The 18,201-nt window shown below is 40.4% G+C and overlaps 1 protein-coding gene across 9 annotated transcripts in view; it reads right to left on the bottom strand.

The window, feature by feature from the left end:
* Positions 1–18,201, bottom strand: part of TNRC6C (trinucleotide repeat containing adaptor 6C) — a 573,800-nt gene that overhangs the window by 109,377 nt on the left and 446,222 nt on the right. The window lies entirely within an intron of this gene.

Here is an 18,201-nt window from a genome sequence, read left to right as displayed (position 1 = left end):
TTCAAAATGAGTGAGTAAAAGAAATTATAAAATTTAATCTTTCTTTTAGAAATGCAAAGTAAACTATACACAATAATTATATACAAAATATATAAAGAAACTTCTATGGAGCAAAATGTCAACATTTATTTTAGGAATAAACAGTTTTATCAAAGTTTCTGTTAGGAGGGATAATAGTATAAAATTGATCAGTGCTTTTCCCTAAACAACAATCCTGAAGCAACAAACATAGGAATAAACAGGGTAATACCAAAATTACTTTACAAGATGAAGAGCTCACCCACCTTGTGCAGTAACTGTGGTTCTTCAAGATGTGCCCTCCTATGGGTACTCTACTGTTGGTGTATCCATATCCCTGCATCTCGGATCAGAGATTTTAGGTAGCAGTGTCCGTTTGACCCGCATGTGCACTCCCCCTGTTTGTGCTTTGCCTCGAGGCTATCTAGCACTGCGTGGACAAACCATCTATCCTCAGTTCCTTCTCTACTGCAGAGACATTTACTAAGAGTTCCAAAGTAGAGGGGAGGAGGGCAGTCATGGAACACTCATAGGAACACATCTCGAAGAACCACAGTTACAGCACAAGATGAGTAACCTCTTCTTCGAAGTGTCCCTATGGGTGCTCTACTGTAGGTGACTGTACAACGTTACCCCTTATGGAAGGGTGGGACTTCAGAGCCAAGTTTAGTACTGATGATAATACTGTGGATCCAAACACAGCACCTGATGCTGAGTCATAGGTGATTGCATAATGTTCCACAAAAGTATGAGCAGATGTGCCCCACTAGTAGCCCAAGTTGCTGCTCTGCATATTTCTGTGATGGGGACGTTTTTAATGAAGTGGAAACAAATCTTGTGGAATGAGTCTGAACTCCAGACAGAAGTTGAAGATTGCAGGTACAATAGCAATAGGTAATGCAGTTTGATATCCATCTAGAGTTTCTGTTTCGGAATTGAGGATCATTTAGACCTCTCTGCAATCAAAAGCAATAGTTTAGCAGATTTTCTGAAAATTATGGTTCTAACCAAACAGAATGCCAAAGCTTTCCTGACACTGAGTTTATGTAATATTGCTTCTCTCTTGGCATAGTGTGGCTTTGGAAAGAAGGCTAGGAGGTAAGTAAGTTGGTTTATGTGGTATCAGTATAACCTTATCCCTAAAAAAAAATTGTGAAGGGTGGGTGTGCAATTAGAGCCTCTATTTCCCTGATTCTCCAGGCCGAGGCGATGGCTACTAGAAATGCCGTTTTCATAGACAGATGCATAACTGAGCATGAGGCCATGGGTTCAAAAAGAGGCTTTGTAAGGCACTTGAAAACCAAGTTAAGGCCCCACGTTGGTGTAGGATGCCCGATTTGTAAGAGGTTACCCATACCCTTGAGGAATCATTTCATTGTAGGATGAGAAAATTTGGAGTAGCCGTCTGTCTTACGATGAAAGGCTATTATGACTCTGAGGTGTACCTTTATTGAACTCAGAGATAATCCTGACTTTTTTAGATCTAGGATGCAGTCTAGTACTAGTAGGAGGGGAGAGGATATGGGGGTAATATGTTTTGAGTCACACCAGATTTGGAATCTTTTCCACTTCTGCATATACATGTGACGAGGTATTATTTTTCTGCTATAGAATAACATCTCACATTCTCTGAACAGGAACTCTCCATGTTTTCGAACCACTGAGGAACCATACCTTGAGTCGGAGAGCCTGTGAATTGGGATGGCGGATCTGTCCGGCATTCTGAGAGGAGAGGTGAGGAAGAGACTGAAAAGTGATTGGCGGACACATTGCTAACTGAGTAAGGTATGAGAACCACATTTGTGTTGGTCACGTGCGAACTATGGAATAACTTTTCTTCTCTCTTTTCTTATCTTGAGCAGAACCTTCAATATGAGAGGAAATGCATAAAGGAGACCTGTGTTCCAGTGAAAGAGGAAGGCATCTCGTAGCAAATGATGTCCCAAACCGGCTCTGGAGCAGTACTAGGAGCATTTTTTTTTTCTGGTCCTGGCAAATAAGTCTATTTTGGGGACTCTCCAGTGACAAAATACATTGTGGAGAACAACTGGGTCCATTTCCCATTCATGTTCCTGCGAGAATATCCTGCTGAGGGTGTCCACTGTGGTATTCTGCACAGACAGCAAGAAGGCTGCTGATATGATGCTGTGACAAATGCACCAATTCCATAGTTTCACTGCCTCTGAGCAAAGGGATGGTGATCTCACTCCTCCTTGGTGGCTCACGTAGAACGTACATGCTATGTTGTCTGTCATGACTTTTATACATTTGTCCTAGATCAACGATAGGAAATATCAACAATAATTCCTGACTTTGAGCTACAACAGGTTGATATGTAGTATTGATTCTAAGAGGAACCATTTGCCTTGAACTGTGTGATTGTCTATATGAGCCCCCCAGCCCAGTAAAGATCAGTCTGTTGTCAGTATCGATGTTGGAGGTGGCTGTGCAGACATTCTGTGGATCTTTCCACCATCTGAGAGAGTCTTTGACCATTGAGGGCATTGACAGCAGTTTATTCAATCTGTCTCTGTTTGGTGTGTATACCGTTTAGAGCCAAGCCTGAAGGCAATGAATGTGGAGCCTTACATGACTTATTATAAAGGTGTTTACTGCCATGTGCCTCAATAGTAGCCAAAGGCAATTTCTGGCCAATGTCTAGGGGCTGATCTGAATGGCATCGATTAAGATGCTTAGGGTGCTGAACTTGTGTAGTGGGAGAAAGGCTCCTATGAATTCTAGATATTACACTGGAGTCAGAGTCAATTTTTGAGTGTCAGTTGTAGTCCCACCTGCATGAATACATCTATAGTCTTTTGTGCGGCTAACAGGGCTTCATCGAAGGATTCTGCCTTAAGCAGACATCCATCTAGATACAGATACATCAGGATGCCTAATTTGAGAAGATAGGACCTTTGAGAACATTCTTGGTGCAGATGATTGGTCAAATGGAAGTACCCTGTATTGAAAATAGTCTTGACCTGAGGTGAAACTCAGAAACCTCCTCTGGGATTGGTTGAACTACAATATGAAAATAAGCATCTTGTAGGTCAAGAACCAGTCTCCCTGGTCCAGAGATGGAATTATTATTGCTAATGTACCCATCTTGAATCTTTGTGCCTTTATGTATTTGTTTAGTGACCTCAGATCCAGAATGGATCTCCTTCCTCTGTTCTTTTTGGGTATAAGGAAGTATTTGGCGTAGAAACCCTTCCCTCTGTGTTGATTTGGAACTGGTTCTACATGACCAAAGTTTAGGAGATGATTTATGTCCTGATGTAACAGGCACTCATGAAAAGGGTTTCTGAAGAAGGATGGGCAGGGAAGATGTGTAGGAGGGAGGGAGGTAAAGTGGATTCAATAACCATTGGAGACGATCTCCAGTACCCACTTGTCTGATATTATCTTTTTCCAGTTTTATCGAAAAAGAACAAAGCAGAGTCCAAAAGGACGTAGATAACTCGAGTTTTGCAAAAAGTGATAGTGAGTGTGAGAGCTCAGGGCCTTGATCAATGTCTCAAAATTGATGTTTCGACGTTGAGGGCTGTACAGTTGAAGGAAGGGGAAGGGGGGCAGCTGTTAGCTTTTGGTTTTGTATTTATTGGCATTTCCTCTGGGGTTTGTGGTGTCTCTGGAGTGGAGGGAAACTGGGCCAGTTGGGATCTTGGTGATGCCTATGATTTGCTATACTCTATTTTCTGTGCAGGCATGTAGATCCCCAAGGAATATAATGTGGCCTCTTGAGCCCTTAAGTGTGTGGAGTGAAGCATGTTTTTCCCTCAAAGAGTCTTCCAGTGTCATTTGGACTTCTCTTTGGAGGCCTGAAAGGTGAAGCCACAAAGCTCTCCTCATTACTACCGCAGTTGATATGGAGCGGGCAGCTGTATCTGAAGTATCTAATGTAGTCTATAGTGCTGTCCTTGCCACAAGCTGCCCCTCCAGCACTGATGGCTTGGAACTGCTCTCTTTGATCATTTGAGACATGTTCAATAAAGGCACTGAATTTCACTAACTGATACTGATTATAATATTTTACCATCAGGGCCTGATAATTCACCATCCTAAACTGCAGGGTTGCTGATGAGTACAATTTCCTGCTCAATAAGCCCAGTCTTTTCCAATCCTTGTCGTAGGGTGTTGATTTAGCGTGGTGCTGTCTCCCAGGATTAATTACAGCATCTACCACAGGGGAATTGTGATAGATGGGGAAAAAAGAAAGTCCACATCTTTAGAGGGGACATAATATTTTTGTCTGCCCTTTTCCATGTAAGCATTTTCATGGCCAGTGTTTGCCAGATGATTTTATATGGGTCTAGTAGGGCCTCATTGATCAGGAGTGTTATAAGAGATGATGAGGACCCATGGAGTATGTCCAGCAGCTTGTGTTGTGACTCCTTTACTTCTTTGAGGGAGATCTAAAGTAAGTCTGCCACTCTCTTGGTGAGGTCTTGGAATTATTTGAAGTCGTCTGCAATTGATGATGGAGGAGACATCACAGCTTCATCTGAATAAGATGATGAAATCTTTGTTGCTGGAGTAGTTTCTTTATGCAGTTGTGCCTCCTACTCCTCAAAGATCTCCTCTTGAGGATCATGGGGTCTAGAAAGGGAAGCTGAGGGAGATCATTTTCCTCTATCACTACGTAAGACACTTGAAGTCCTAGAGAACTGGTGTCTAGATGCCGCCCATTGGTCCCAATACAGCCACTGGGGTGGTGCAAAGGTCATCGCACCCAACATTGTTCATACCAAGTAGGCGGGCCTTGCCTGTCATGGCAACATTGTGGCTCTGCAAATGAGTGTTTCTAGGTGATTAGTCCCTTGACATTGCCCTGGAGAGCTCTGAACTGAGACCGAAGATATGTTATCATTGCCCTACTCTTCTTCGCTCAATAAAGGTGGAGAAGATAAGGAGGCCCATGGTGAGAGTGTCTTAGTACCGTGGGGAATTCAGGAGACTGAGATGGGGTCAGTACCACGATGCTGATACTGAGTAGTGATGATTCCGGCATTTGAGGCCAAGAGGTCCTTGGAGAAACAGAATTCCTGTGGTACCATGGTGATAATTGGTATCGACAGTCAGTCTAGAGTGGCCCGTCAGTGTCCAGGGAGTCAGCGGTACCTGTAGTCTTCTGTAGTCCAATGATTGGCCAGAAGATGGCACTCTGGTTAAAGTGCTTGGAACCGAGGCTCTCCTTGTCTCCCGCAGTGCTGTTTTAGAAGAGGTAGTCCGGTCTCTACTGCTTCTCTTTTCTGACAGTATTGATGCTTCTAAACCTGTGTCCCTCCGGTCTTTAGGCTTACTGCCAATACTAGAACTTGATGAGCCCGACGCCTCGTGGGTACCATGTCGTGGCTCAGTCACTAGAGAGGTCGATGATTTTGACAGGTATATAATCACAGTACTGGAAGGGACCTCGAGAAGTCATCTAGTCCAGTCCCCTGCACTCAAGTCAGGGCTAAGTATTATCTAGACCATCCCTGACAGGTGTTTGTCCAACCTGCTGTTAAAAATCCCCAACGAAGGAGATTCTACCACCTCCCTAGGCACTCTGACAGTTAGGAAGTTTTTCATAATGTTCAACCTAAACCGTCCTTGCTGCAATTTAAGCCCATTGCTTCTTGTCCTATCCTCAGAGGTTAAAAACAATTTTTCTCCCTTCTCCTTGCAACAATCTTTTATGTACTTGAAAACTGTTACGTCCCCTCTCAGTCGTCTTCTCCAGATTAAACAAAGCCAATTTTTTCAATCTTCCGTCATAGGTCTTGTTTTCTAGATTTTAAATCATTTTTGTTGCTCTTCTCTGGACTTTCTCCAATTTGTCCACATCTTCCCTGAAATGTGGCACTCAGAACTGGACACAATACTCCAGTTGAGGTCTAACCAGCGTGGAGTAGAGTGGAAGACTTACTTCTTGTGTCTTGCTTACAATACACCTGCTAATACATCCCAGAATGATGTTTGCTTTTTTTTGCAATAGTGTTACGCTGTTGACTCATATTTAGCTTGTGATCCCCTAGGACTCCCAGATCCGTTTCCACAGTACTTCTTCCTAGGCAGTCATTTCCCATTTTGTATGAATCTCTTTTTCCTGGTCAATTCTTCAGTCTGGGGACTTGTAGCTCTCTTTTTTGAGGTTTTATGAAAGGAATCAGAAGATTTCCTCTTTGAATCCACTGGAGCTTAATGTGCTGTGGATGTTGATGGTCACATCAAGGATTGTTGCTCCAGAGAAGTCCTAGGTCAGAGGCTGGTCTAAGTACATTTTTCATCATAAGGAATCTGAGCTTTAGTTCACATCTCTTTCTTTTCCTCTATTTCTATTTCAGACACAAACTACGCTTTGGTGGTAAATGGAATTCGAAGCAGCAATTGCAGCATGAATGGCTGTCACTGACCAGAACAGCTTCTCTGCAAGAGAGACTGTATTTAAACCCGGGGGAGCTGGGCATGCCCTTTCTTGGGATTCGTTCTGTGCCCCCAAGGGGAGAAGATAACAAAATCAGTAAGGAGACGGCGATAACTGTTTTCGAAAGCCACAAAAAAATGTTTTAGAATAAAAGAAAAGGGAAACGGAATAGTATTAATCTAGATAATAAACCCTACTAGCTATTCTGTAAACTAAAATAAAGTTTAGAAATTAATCATCTTTCAGATTCTGCTAATGGTCCGCTGCAGGCCAAAGGCGGTTGAGAAGAAACTGAGGATGGTTTGCCTGTGCAGTGTTAGATAGCCTCGAGGCAAGAAAAGAGATAGAGAAAGCGCATGTGCAGACTGAACAGACACTGCTACCTAAAATGTATGATCTGAGGTGTAGGGACACAGATACATGTATAGTGGAGCACCACAGGGACACTACTCAAAGAAAAAATGTAGCCTCCTCAAACTTTTAATACATGCTTAAATATATATAACAACTCTTACGATAGCTAAAAATATAAAATGATGCTTAAATACAATTTATAAATTGGATCAAAACCATAACATAGGCCCATGTACACACCAGTTAATATAGCCTCATGTATCTTTGTAACTGAGCACATCAAAAACTCAGTTCTGCCTCACGTACATGCTGCCCTTCACCCAGCATCTTGGAAATGAGCTGCACATGCTCATGCGCCCACCAGTGTTCATCTCCTACTGTAGGATAAAATGAGCCTTAAGTATTCACTGAAATTCATATTTTATATATACACACACACACATATATACACACACATATATACACACACACCCCGTACCCTGCTATAACGCAGTCATGGGTAGCCAAAAATCCCTACCGTGTTATAGCTAAAACTCCATTAAATCGGGGTAGGGACGGCAGGGCTCCGGCAGTGATTTAAAGAGCTCTGGGCTCTGGCTGCTGCCCAGGGAGCCCCTGTCCTTTAAATCACCAGTGAGCCCCGCTGCCGCAGACCCAGGGTAGCAGCGGCAGGGCTCCAGCGGGATTTAAAGGGCCTGGGGCTCCACACAGCAGCCGGAGCCCCGGACCCTTTTAAGCACTACCCGAGCTCTGCTGCTGCAGCCCCGAGGTAGCGGCGGCAGGGCTCCAGTAGTGATATAAAGGGCCCGGGACTCCCCACAGCAGCTGGAGCCCCAGACCCTTTAAAGCGCTGCTCGAGCCCCATTGCTGCAGCCCCGGAGTAGCAGCGGCAGGGTTCCAGCGGTGATTTAAAGTACCCGGAGCTCCCTGCAGCAGCTGGAGCCCTGGACTCTGAAGCGTCACCGAAGCCCTGCTGCTACCGCACTATATGCGAACCCATGTTATATTGGGTTGCATTATAGTGGGGTAGAGGGGTGTGTGTGTATATATTATATATACATAATATATAAACATAACTCAGGAATGTATACTTGGGAAATGCAGACAAAACATTCATTTCACTTTAACTCTCTACAAGTGTGTGTGACCAGAAAAGTTTCCTGGATTTTTAAATGAGTTTATGTGAAACCTAGATCCCTGGTGAAGTAAGGCTGTCCTCAAACAATAAAACAAAACAACAAAGTAGAATTGCTTTACTATTGCCCACAACCAAGGAATTAAATTACAAAGACAAAAATTATACAGACTATTCTACAACTGTTTTATCTATAATGGTCAGAGCCAGATACAGATGCAGCGGTGCTTTGCTTTAATACCTAATTTCAGAATACTGTTAAATAACCTTCTGCTATCACTGAAGCGAAGTGTGTGTGTATGTGTGCACGCTCGCACGCACGCGTGTTTTGGCTGAAAAGCAATTTCAAGGGAATAAATCAGCTCTCTATTTTTTTTTAAGTTACCAAATAAATAACTCTGAATTCCATTTTAAGATGTACTTGCACATACTATGTAAGTGTCTGCATTCATGTGTATCTATGTGCAGTTTGTTTAGAAACTGATCATGCATTCATAATGAGAAAATGTTTTAAATTATGAGGTCTGTTTTAAACATGAATAGGATAGATTTATTCAGTTATTTCATTTGGTTGGAAAGAATAAATTACATGTATTCTATGTACGCAGACCACATTTCTCTGGATTTTTTTTTGCACTTTCATACAAAAATGCCAAGTTTGCCAATCACTCTACTAGTTCATAAATAAGAGCACATAGATCATAACAACATATCCAATGTTATACAAAATCAACAGTTGTTTTTCTATGCATAGTTCTAAGTCAAGGACATTTTTCTAAATAGTAGTCTAATATAGTAGTCCACAAACTATTTCTAATCATAGGATTAAGTTTAAATTCACTACCCTATTTTCTATACGATAGCCATACATCATATTTTGCACTTTTGAAGATATTTTGCAGGCACACAGAAGGGAATGGCTAAGAATAATAATCAACAATATATGTAATGACAATACCAAATTAGTTTTTTTCATATCATGAATAGTAGCAGAGACCTTTTTTCCTTGCTGACTACAACAGGAGAGAGATTCTAGGTAAACTGCAGAGTTGATACAAAATAGATGTTTTCCATGCAGTACAAGTGAATGTGGATTTGTTGAATTAGTATCAACCTGCTAAGAGTATCTTCAATTTGGGTGATAAAGATATTGCCTTGTGAAAGAGAAGTACTGATTCTCCAATGTTTGTGTTATCTTACATATTCTGGGCATCAGATGGATAGACCAAGGCACAGTATGACAGCACTATAGAAAGAGCACTAGCTTCTATAAATGTACTGAGTAGTTCACAGGACAGTCAGAAAAGATCTGAATATATCTTATATACTTCAGAAATAAATGTACATAAATAAATAATCCTTGTACTTAAACTTTAATGCTCTCCACAAATCTTTTAGATTTAAATCACTGAATCAGTTTCACTTGTGGTTTTTACGGCTATCCTCACTTTTATCTCCTCCCTGATTACCAGTTTCTAAATTTAAACCAAAAACTTCCCCCTAGAAATACCAGTTAAGTAAGCATAATACTAAATTCTCAAAATCATGTAAAATTCTCAATATCTTCTGTGTGGGAAAATATGCATTGCCAATCTTTGAGCCATTTATTTCACAGTTACTATAGCAAATCTCTTCTGTACAGCTGATAAGACAGTCCTCTCTTTAGTGGGGGCAATGGCATAGAGTACTCATTTAGACTTTGAATGTTTATTTTAAGCATTTTTCAGATTTTTATAGATTTAAATGTTCATAGTTGTGGAAATTATAGCAAGTCAGACAATAAATTTAATTATCGTAAACACAGATTCAAAAAATAACCATTAAAACACAACCACATGTCAAAATATACAAAGTAGATTTCCTTAAATCAAACTAAGGTCTCAAGAAACATTTTTCCTACTTTGCCTATCTGTAAATTTTAATCATCAATTGCAATATTTTCTCATCAGTTTGTGTTTGTACAGTGAAACTGACATTTACTGAAAAATCTAATCCTTCCAACCCTAGTTATAAGCCATTGTGTATGTCTGATCAGACCATTGTCTTAAGTTTAGTCAATTCTCCTAATGTTTGGTGAGATTCCACATAAATATATAACTGTCACATTGTTTACAGCCATGATGCTTTGAATTGCAAGTAATTTTACATATTTTTAAGCTAATAATTCAGGAAACAAAAAAACTACTTCAAAATTGATCAAAAAGCTTATTATGTGGACATACTAAGCCTTTGTTTTCTGGCTGTCTTTAACCAAATCTTTTTACTTATTTATATTAGCCATTTGAGCATATCCCAATCTTGCTGTGCATCTAAATCCTGTACTCCAGATTTATATCTGACATGTCACACGTACTAATCTTAACTGAAGTAATGAGGCCAAAACTCACCTAACTGCACCAGATTCCACCAATAATGACTGGCACAGAATCCTTAACAGTGTAAAGTCTACTAGGAAGGGGCCCATAGCTATGACCTCCACTTTGATGGGGGAATAGGATGCTGAGGACCAGAGTAAGACCAAGAGAGTGATATTAGCTAAGGAGAGGTTTTGGCTTGTAGCTGGGAAATGCACTGATTCAGTGAAGTCACTGGGCAGCCTCTGCAGAACAGGCAGGAAATTTCTTTTGGTTAATCAGAAAAACATTGACTAAACTGATAAATCATGGTTTGCTTAAAACAGAACCTAGACACTTCACAGCTAGCCCATGCCCATGGTCAGCCCCCTACGTTTTGGCTTTAGCCATCCTTGGAAAGTCTGCTATGTATCCATACTGTAAACTAGAGTTGAAAATGCTACGTTTAAATATACAGGACAGATCTCAGATGTCCCTAATGACCAGAGTTTTGGGGACTGGGGAGGAGAAAAAAGGGGGGCAGCACAGATGGGATGTTTCAGGGGGAGGGCTTAGCCCTCTGCCTGCACTAGGACCAAGAAATCTGCCCTGACAGCTGTTGCTCTGTCTCACTATGCAGTAGTAGCCATTCCTTCAACCCAACTTCCCTTCACCCCAGCTCCCCGCGGAACTGGATTCTGCGCTGTTGCCTCCTGACTCAGCTGAGAGCAGCTACCTTGCCTGCTGTATAGAGAGCCTTCCTGACTGACAACAACCCCTATAGCCCTGCCTCCTATTGTACAGGCCAACCAATCAGAATTTTTTTAATGATGGAAGACGCAGCCAATGAACTCTGGCTGTTTCATCCTCAGCACATGTATATGTGCCCACAAAAGGGAAGGGAGCAGGCAGAGGACAAAATACAGGATTAAAAGGCATCCTGTATTGAATTAGTCCGGGACAGGTAATTTTTCATTTAAATAAGGGATGCCCCTTACAATACAGGACGACCCTACATTGGCAACCCTACAGTGTAAACAGTGTTTAGGTGTCATAAGAGTTTTGAGAGCAGTTTCAATGACCAAGTGCTGCTTTCGCATATGTAAAATAAGCTAATATGTTTGAAAAGTGATAGGAATCATCAATACTCCACTCCTCACTATTATGTACTAGCAGCTGAAAGCCTGTGCTGTCGCATGAGAGCAACTTGTAAAGTTGTGTATAAAAAAGGCGGAAAATGGCTGAGAACTTGAAAACCAGATAGTAACACAATCACGAATACCAGTGATGATTCAATGCAGTGACATTCTAAACAGAAAGAACTCTCACCATGCTTGTAGCTGTTTTCTAACACACCACACTGACACAAACAGCCGTTGTTCACTGACGACTACCCTCTGACCAGATCTGATAGTGGTCTGAGGGCTATGCACTTCACTGATAAAGCACCGACAAACTGGCTTGGCAAGCTCATATCCAATAAGGATTCAGAGAGAGACAGAGTGACAATTCCAGAATATGACTATATAGATATTACCATAACACCGAGTAGCCCCAGTCATGGATCAGGACCCCACTGTTGCTGTGCAAATACATAACAAGACAGTACCTGCCACAAAGAACGTACAATCTAAGTAACTCTTTAAACAATTAATCTACGTTTCATTTTGGAGTCTGGATAATTTTATATAAAACTTATTTCTAAAATAAAAAATAAATTAGAACATAAAGGAAATGTATTAATAATTTCTAAATAAATTTCAATATACAGGAAAAAACTCTTGCGCCTTTTCTAAAATGCAAAAATCCATTTTAAAAACCAACACTGTCTTCTCAGATTCTGCAATTGAAAATGTTATGGGGAAAGAGAAAGCTATGAAAAACAGAATAATGCCTCTTCAAATATGAATTTAAAAAACCCACATTCATCACTTATATGCAAATACTTTTGTTTTTACAGCATAAACCATTTTTAGTTTCATCAAGTTTCCCACATGATCCAAAATATTTTCATTTTAATGCATCTCACTACATTATGGTAGATTTTAACATTCTAGCTGACCTTTAAGAAGCTTACAGTGTATAGTATGAATTAAATTGATTCTTTCACTTGACTGTAGTCCCTGAGGAAATGAATTTCAGGCAAGCTCTCTACAGAAGTACTGCTGTTAGAAAAAGCATAGCTTCTACTTGTTAACAATAGACACTGTACAGGCAGCTATCAAACGTACTATACAGAAAACATGAAGAAGGTCATAGTACTATCACCTGCCATCCTGCCTTTGAGAAGGTGACCTCATTTAAGACTTACTTGTACTCAGAACTTGTATCTAAATGCTTGTCTTTTCAAACTGATCTGATAAGCTGCCTAGCTTTGGTAATTGAGATGATCAAAAGAACATTTACTATATTATTAATTTCAAAGTTCTGTACAAATTAACTAATCCCTTATAGCACCTCTGAGAGGAAAGTATTCCCATTTTATACAGATGTGGACCAGACACAGAAAGGTCAAGAACCTGATTTTCACAAGTGGCTGAGTACTCAGAACTCCATTGGAAACTGCAGGTTCTCAACTCCTCTGAAAATCAAGCTCTAAATGACTTTGCCCAAGGTCACAAAATGATGCAGGGGCTGAGCAGAGATTAGGGCTCCTGGCTCACTCAGTACTCTTGAAACTACTCTAGGGGTACGTCTACAGTACCCGCCGAATCAGCGGGTAGCGATCGCTCTATTGGGGATCGATTTATCGTGTGTAGTGTAGACATGATAAATCGATCCCCAATCGCTCTCCCGTCGACTGCTGAACTCCAGCTCAGTGAGAGGTGGAAGCAAAGTCGACAGCGGAGCGGCAGCTGTCGATCCCGCGCTGCGAGGACATGAAGTAAGTGATTCTAAGTTTATCTAAGATACATCGACTTCAGCTACGCTATTCTTGTAGCCGAAGTTGCATATCTTAGATTGATTTCCCCTCTCCTCCCCCACTGTAGACAGGCCTAAGAGTATGTCTCCACTAACAACGTTAAAGTGCTGCCGCAACAGCCCTTTAACATGGCTGTGTAGTCACGGCACCAGTGCTGGGAGAGAGCTCTCCCAGAGCTGTAAAAAACCCACTCCCTACAAGGGTAGTAGCTCCCAGTGCTGGGAATGCGGCTCCCAGTGCTGGTACACTGTCTACACTGCGACTTTATAGCGCTGAAACTTGAATCGCTCAGGGGGTGTTCATTCACACCTGAGTGAGAAAGTTTCAGCACTGTAAAGTGGCAGTGTAGACAAGGGGTAAGACATCGTCTTCGCTATGAAAAAAGTGTGTGTACGGTGAAGGGGATGTGGCGATACCATATGCTAACTAACACATGGTAACTTTGGAAGAGCCTATTGTCTACATTGACCAGCTCGTGTTAAAATGACACACTGCCTTGTCCTCACTCGGATTTTACCATGTGGTTTAAAAACAAAAAACAAAAACCAGAATTTTTTTTTCTAGTGTGGATGAACCCCAAAAGGAAGTTTCTTTGGCAGAACTAAACCAAACATTGGTCATGATGGAAAGAAATCAGATGCCCCCTAGCCCCCAGATTTTCCCAAAGAACAATAGTTGTTTGAAATTTGCATTGTTTAAAATGTGAAATGGCAAGATGGATTTTTGATTTGGAAAAGTAGTATATTCTCAGGGGTAAACACTATATAGAAACCATAGCATCTGTTATTTATAAGTATGTGCATATACATTTGACAGAAATATTATTTGATACATATAAATATTAACAGCACAGAATAATCAACATGAAAATGATTGCTTTAAATAAATTCTTAACCAAGCATTTTCAATAAATAAGCTATAGCAGCAACTGCCTCATTTTGTTTTTTACAAATAATGTTTGCCTATAACTATGAAAGTCCTCGCAGAACATATAAAGAAAAAAGGGAATGGAGGGATCAATCATGCTTTTGTTTTAGAATGAAAGTATTTCCACAAATTAATAATACTACTTAATAATAATAATATTTACAAAACATAAAAGTGCTTTTTATTTTGAATGTCAACATCTCTATCTTTTAAACTAGTAACAAAAAGTAACATTTAAACAATAAAATTAACATCCTTCCAAAAAAATAGATGAACATAGTAATCATGGCATTTGGAAGAGAAACATTTAATTACACCACTAAGATTAATTAAAGCAAGGCATATGAAGGATCTAGAAAATGGCTTAATTCCAAAATTCTGTACAAGATCTACACTTCAGGGTATGGGTATGGAACACTTCATTTCGGGTATCAAATGTAGCAATAATTATTTGGAGAACGTATTTTTAAAATGACTACAAATTGTAACAAACTCTTCAAAAACTCTCAACGTACTATTCAACAGAGCAGTCTTCCGCAGCATCTAAGCAGCAATGTTGATTTGCTACTGCATTGTGGGAAAATGCCTGCTGCTGTGAGTGACTACATTAGCTTTGCTAATTCTTCATGTACTGCAGCAGACTCATAACTACCGCATAAACTGTCAAGAGCTTGAAAGCACCTTCCTTGATTCAACAGGCACATATATGAAATGATGGATGCTCTCTGCAAAATGTACCAACAATGTACAAAGGCACACTATTTTAGCAAAGCTTAGGCTGAAAGCATACCAGAGAGCATTCTTCTTCATACAACATGGGGATGTTTGTGGACACTGGAGGCTGACTAGGACATGGAAGCACTGTTGCACCATACATTTAATCAGCCCCAAGGACCCATCTATAGAGCAGTGGTCCCCAACCTTTTTCGTTTTGCATGCGTCAGACAACGAGCCACAGAGGACCATGGCAGCGGATGAGCATCTGCTGAAATTCCGCAGACAAGCAGCAACGTCAATAGGCATCGCCGCTGAAATGCCACCAACAAGCAGCGTCATCCAGAGGCATCGCCACTGAAATACTGCTGAAAAGCTGCAGCATTTCAGCAGCGATGCCTCTGGATGACGCAGCTTGTCGGCAGCATTTCGGCAGATGCTCATCCGCAACCCAGTATGCAGGCGCACTTAGATGCTCCGGAAGGTGCCATGGCACCCGTGCGTACCATGTTGGGGACCCCTGCTATAGAGAGACCTTGCCAGCACCAGAAGAAGCTGCCTGTCAAACCATTCACTGGAAGGTATTATACTTTCACAGCTGTTGTCATTTGATCAACTGTTTGAAATACAGAAAATTAAGTCTAGCCTTTTCATGATGTCATTTATACCACCACAAGCCATCTTTTCTAAAGTTAATATACTGGTTTTTTTAAAAAATGATAATATGTAATACTGTGCTCTTAAATAACTTAATTTTAAAACTTCATTGAAGAGATAAACGGAAGAATTCTGTCAAACACAAAAACAAGCATGTTTTTTAAAAATACAAGAAAATATTGCCAGTACTTTAGATCTGTGTGATGTAGCTTTATCTTCTACTACAGAGGTACTCAAACTGTGGTCCACAAGCTCCATTCAGGTGGTCCGCAGATAGTTCCCACTAAGGTTCGCACCTGGGCAGCCGCACAGGAGAGAATGAAGGGCCACCCACCTAATTAGTGACTCCATTAATTAGGTGCCTAGACCCTGGAGAAGACGCACATGTGAGGTGAGGTGGTATCCTGGGGGGGGGGAGAATAGGGGTAGGTGGGAGGGGGCAGAGGGGTGAGAAGTAAGGGGGTTGGGGGAATTTGGGATGTGCAGGGACGCAGCAGCCAGAGAAAGAGGCAACTTTCCCCAGCTCCAGGGCTGCAGATACCAGAGAAAGCCCTCCTTCCCAGCCCCAGCTCTGTGGCTGCCATGGTGGGGGAGGGAGGACTCATCCATCGCAACAGAAAGGTAAGATTACTGATATTAAAATATAAGCTGTGTGCTTTTATTTGTAGAACAAAAAATAAATAATTACTACTACTTCTTCTTTAATATAGTGCTTTTATTCAAAGCACTTTACAATAGTTAGCTAATGGTACAAACAACACTTGGAAAGCTCATTAAGTGGTCTGCCAATACCCTCAGCAATTTTCAAATTGTCCATGAAAAAAAAGTTTGGGAACCACCATTCTACTACATACTAAAATCTTCACATACTAAAAAATTGCTTGCTAGTAATAATTACTCAATACTAACTGGCATCTAAATGTCTTGATCCAATTTTACATAAACAAACTCAATAATTACTGCATACGCTTTTTAATTATTACAATCTCTGAGGAAGCTCAACTATACTAAAAAGCATTATAAGCCATTGTATTGATGTAATGAATAGGATCAGTCTACCAGATTTCAATTAGTACAACAGTTTTTAAGTACATTTGTGTGACATAAGGAAAGAATATGAATAAATGACAAACTGGTTAAACCACAAAATACCGATCTATAGCAGGATCATTAACATTCCACTATGCTACAGAATTCTACACCCATGACCCCCAGTTGCCCAAACTGGCATTTGTAATATTTTTTTTCCCAAGGCATTCTGGAACAGGAATAGTTAAAACCAGAAATGCATTCTTGGCTTCTACTATGACAAGATTTATTTACAGCTTCTCTTAAACACAGCAGCTCCACTACAAACTATTGTATGTGAGAAGAATTTTTGATTATACAATGCCAATGCCTCACTACGTTAAACATATCATGCCAATGTATTATTATTTTTCTTCTGCAATTCATTCGAGTCACTGTTTGATGGGTTTATGAATTCATTACAGGAAACAGATGGATCCCATAATTCAGAGCTATTCTCCCAGCCAATCATTCGAGCAATTTTTTTCCCCCATCTTGCTCCCTACTCCAAAACAACCTTAATGAAGCCACTTTCTTGATGTCCAAATCCCTGCACATGTAAGCTGCACAGAGAAACAGAAGTTATTAAAGCAACCTTGAAACAGTAAACGTCTTTTTGATAAAACAGAGAATATTAGCATGCCCATACATAAGCACCGCCTCCTGGAACCAGATACAAATGCAAGAGCTTACCTAACTCAGCTGACAAATAAAAATTCTAGGTCAAAAGCACAGATGCTCTGATAAGTAATAACTTTCATTTTTAATTGCTGCAAAAAATTCTTACATGAAAAAAATTATTTTTCCTCCAATCCACTTTTAAATGGTGAATTTTCATTTAGCAAATTATCTCCTTTGTCTACTGAGCTCTGATGTTTTTCACCACAGTGACATCTACTGGCAAAAGTAAAGTTATTTCAGCAAAACTGTTAGCTTATGATGTAATACCCAATGATCGGACACAAAAAGTCATCCTTCCCCCTCTCCTTCTCACCTGAACACACACACGCTTTTCTCCTTAAAAATCTATCAGATGTAACAATGAATTTCAGTTTGACACTGACAATGAAACAAGTTGGTTCACAAGAGAAAGAACTTTAAACAATGACTTAAGAAATTGCCTAATAACAGGGCTTAAAAAATTTACCCAACAACTACACTTTGACAACTAAACCAACTAGCCAGGGTTAAAAATAAAATAAAACGGAATATATTTGCATCACCATAACCCCCAAATCTGGTGTACCCCTTAATATTTAAAGGAACAAATCAGTTCTGCGCGGTTTACTGCACGTTGCATTTAAGATATTGTCCATCAATTTTCTATTTGACAAAACCTGAAGAGCAGCTCTGCGTAGCTTGAAAGCTTGTCATCTTTTTCACCAACACAAGTTGGTCCAATAAAAAATATATTTTATTTTAAAACGTAATTTATGTCTCTCGTGGGTCAATGACAACTTTCTCTTTTTCATTCTCCACCCTCACCTCCTTATATCTTTTTTCTTTTGTTCCTTATGTGTGCTCTACCTCTTTCCCTTATTTTCTTTTCATTCTCCCAAATCTTTCCTTGCACCAGGCTTCTTCCCTACTAATTTCCCCCACTCTCCCCAACCTATATCAGGGTAACCCTTCACCATTCACCCTCAGCCCACTCTTGTAGCCC

This window comes from Gopherus flavomarginatus, chromosome 12, assembly GCF_025201925.1.
Source record: "Gopherus flavomarginatus isolate rGopFla2 chromosome 12, rGopFla2.mat.asm, whole genome shotgun sequence".
Classification (NCBI taxonomy): Eukaryota; Metazoa; Chordata; order Testudines; family Testudinidae; genus Gopherus; species Gopherus flavomarginatus.
The sequence above is the reverse complement of the archived record's forward strand: the minus strand, read 5'-3'. Positions and strand labels throughout refer to the sequence as shown.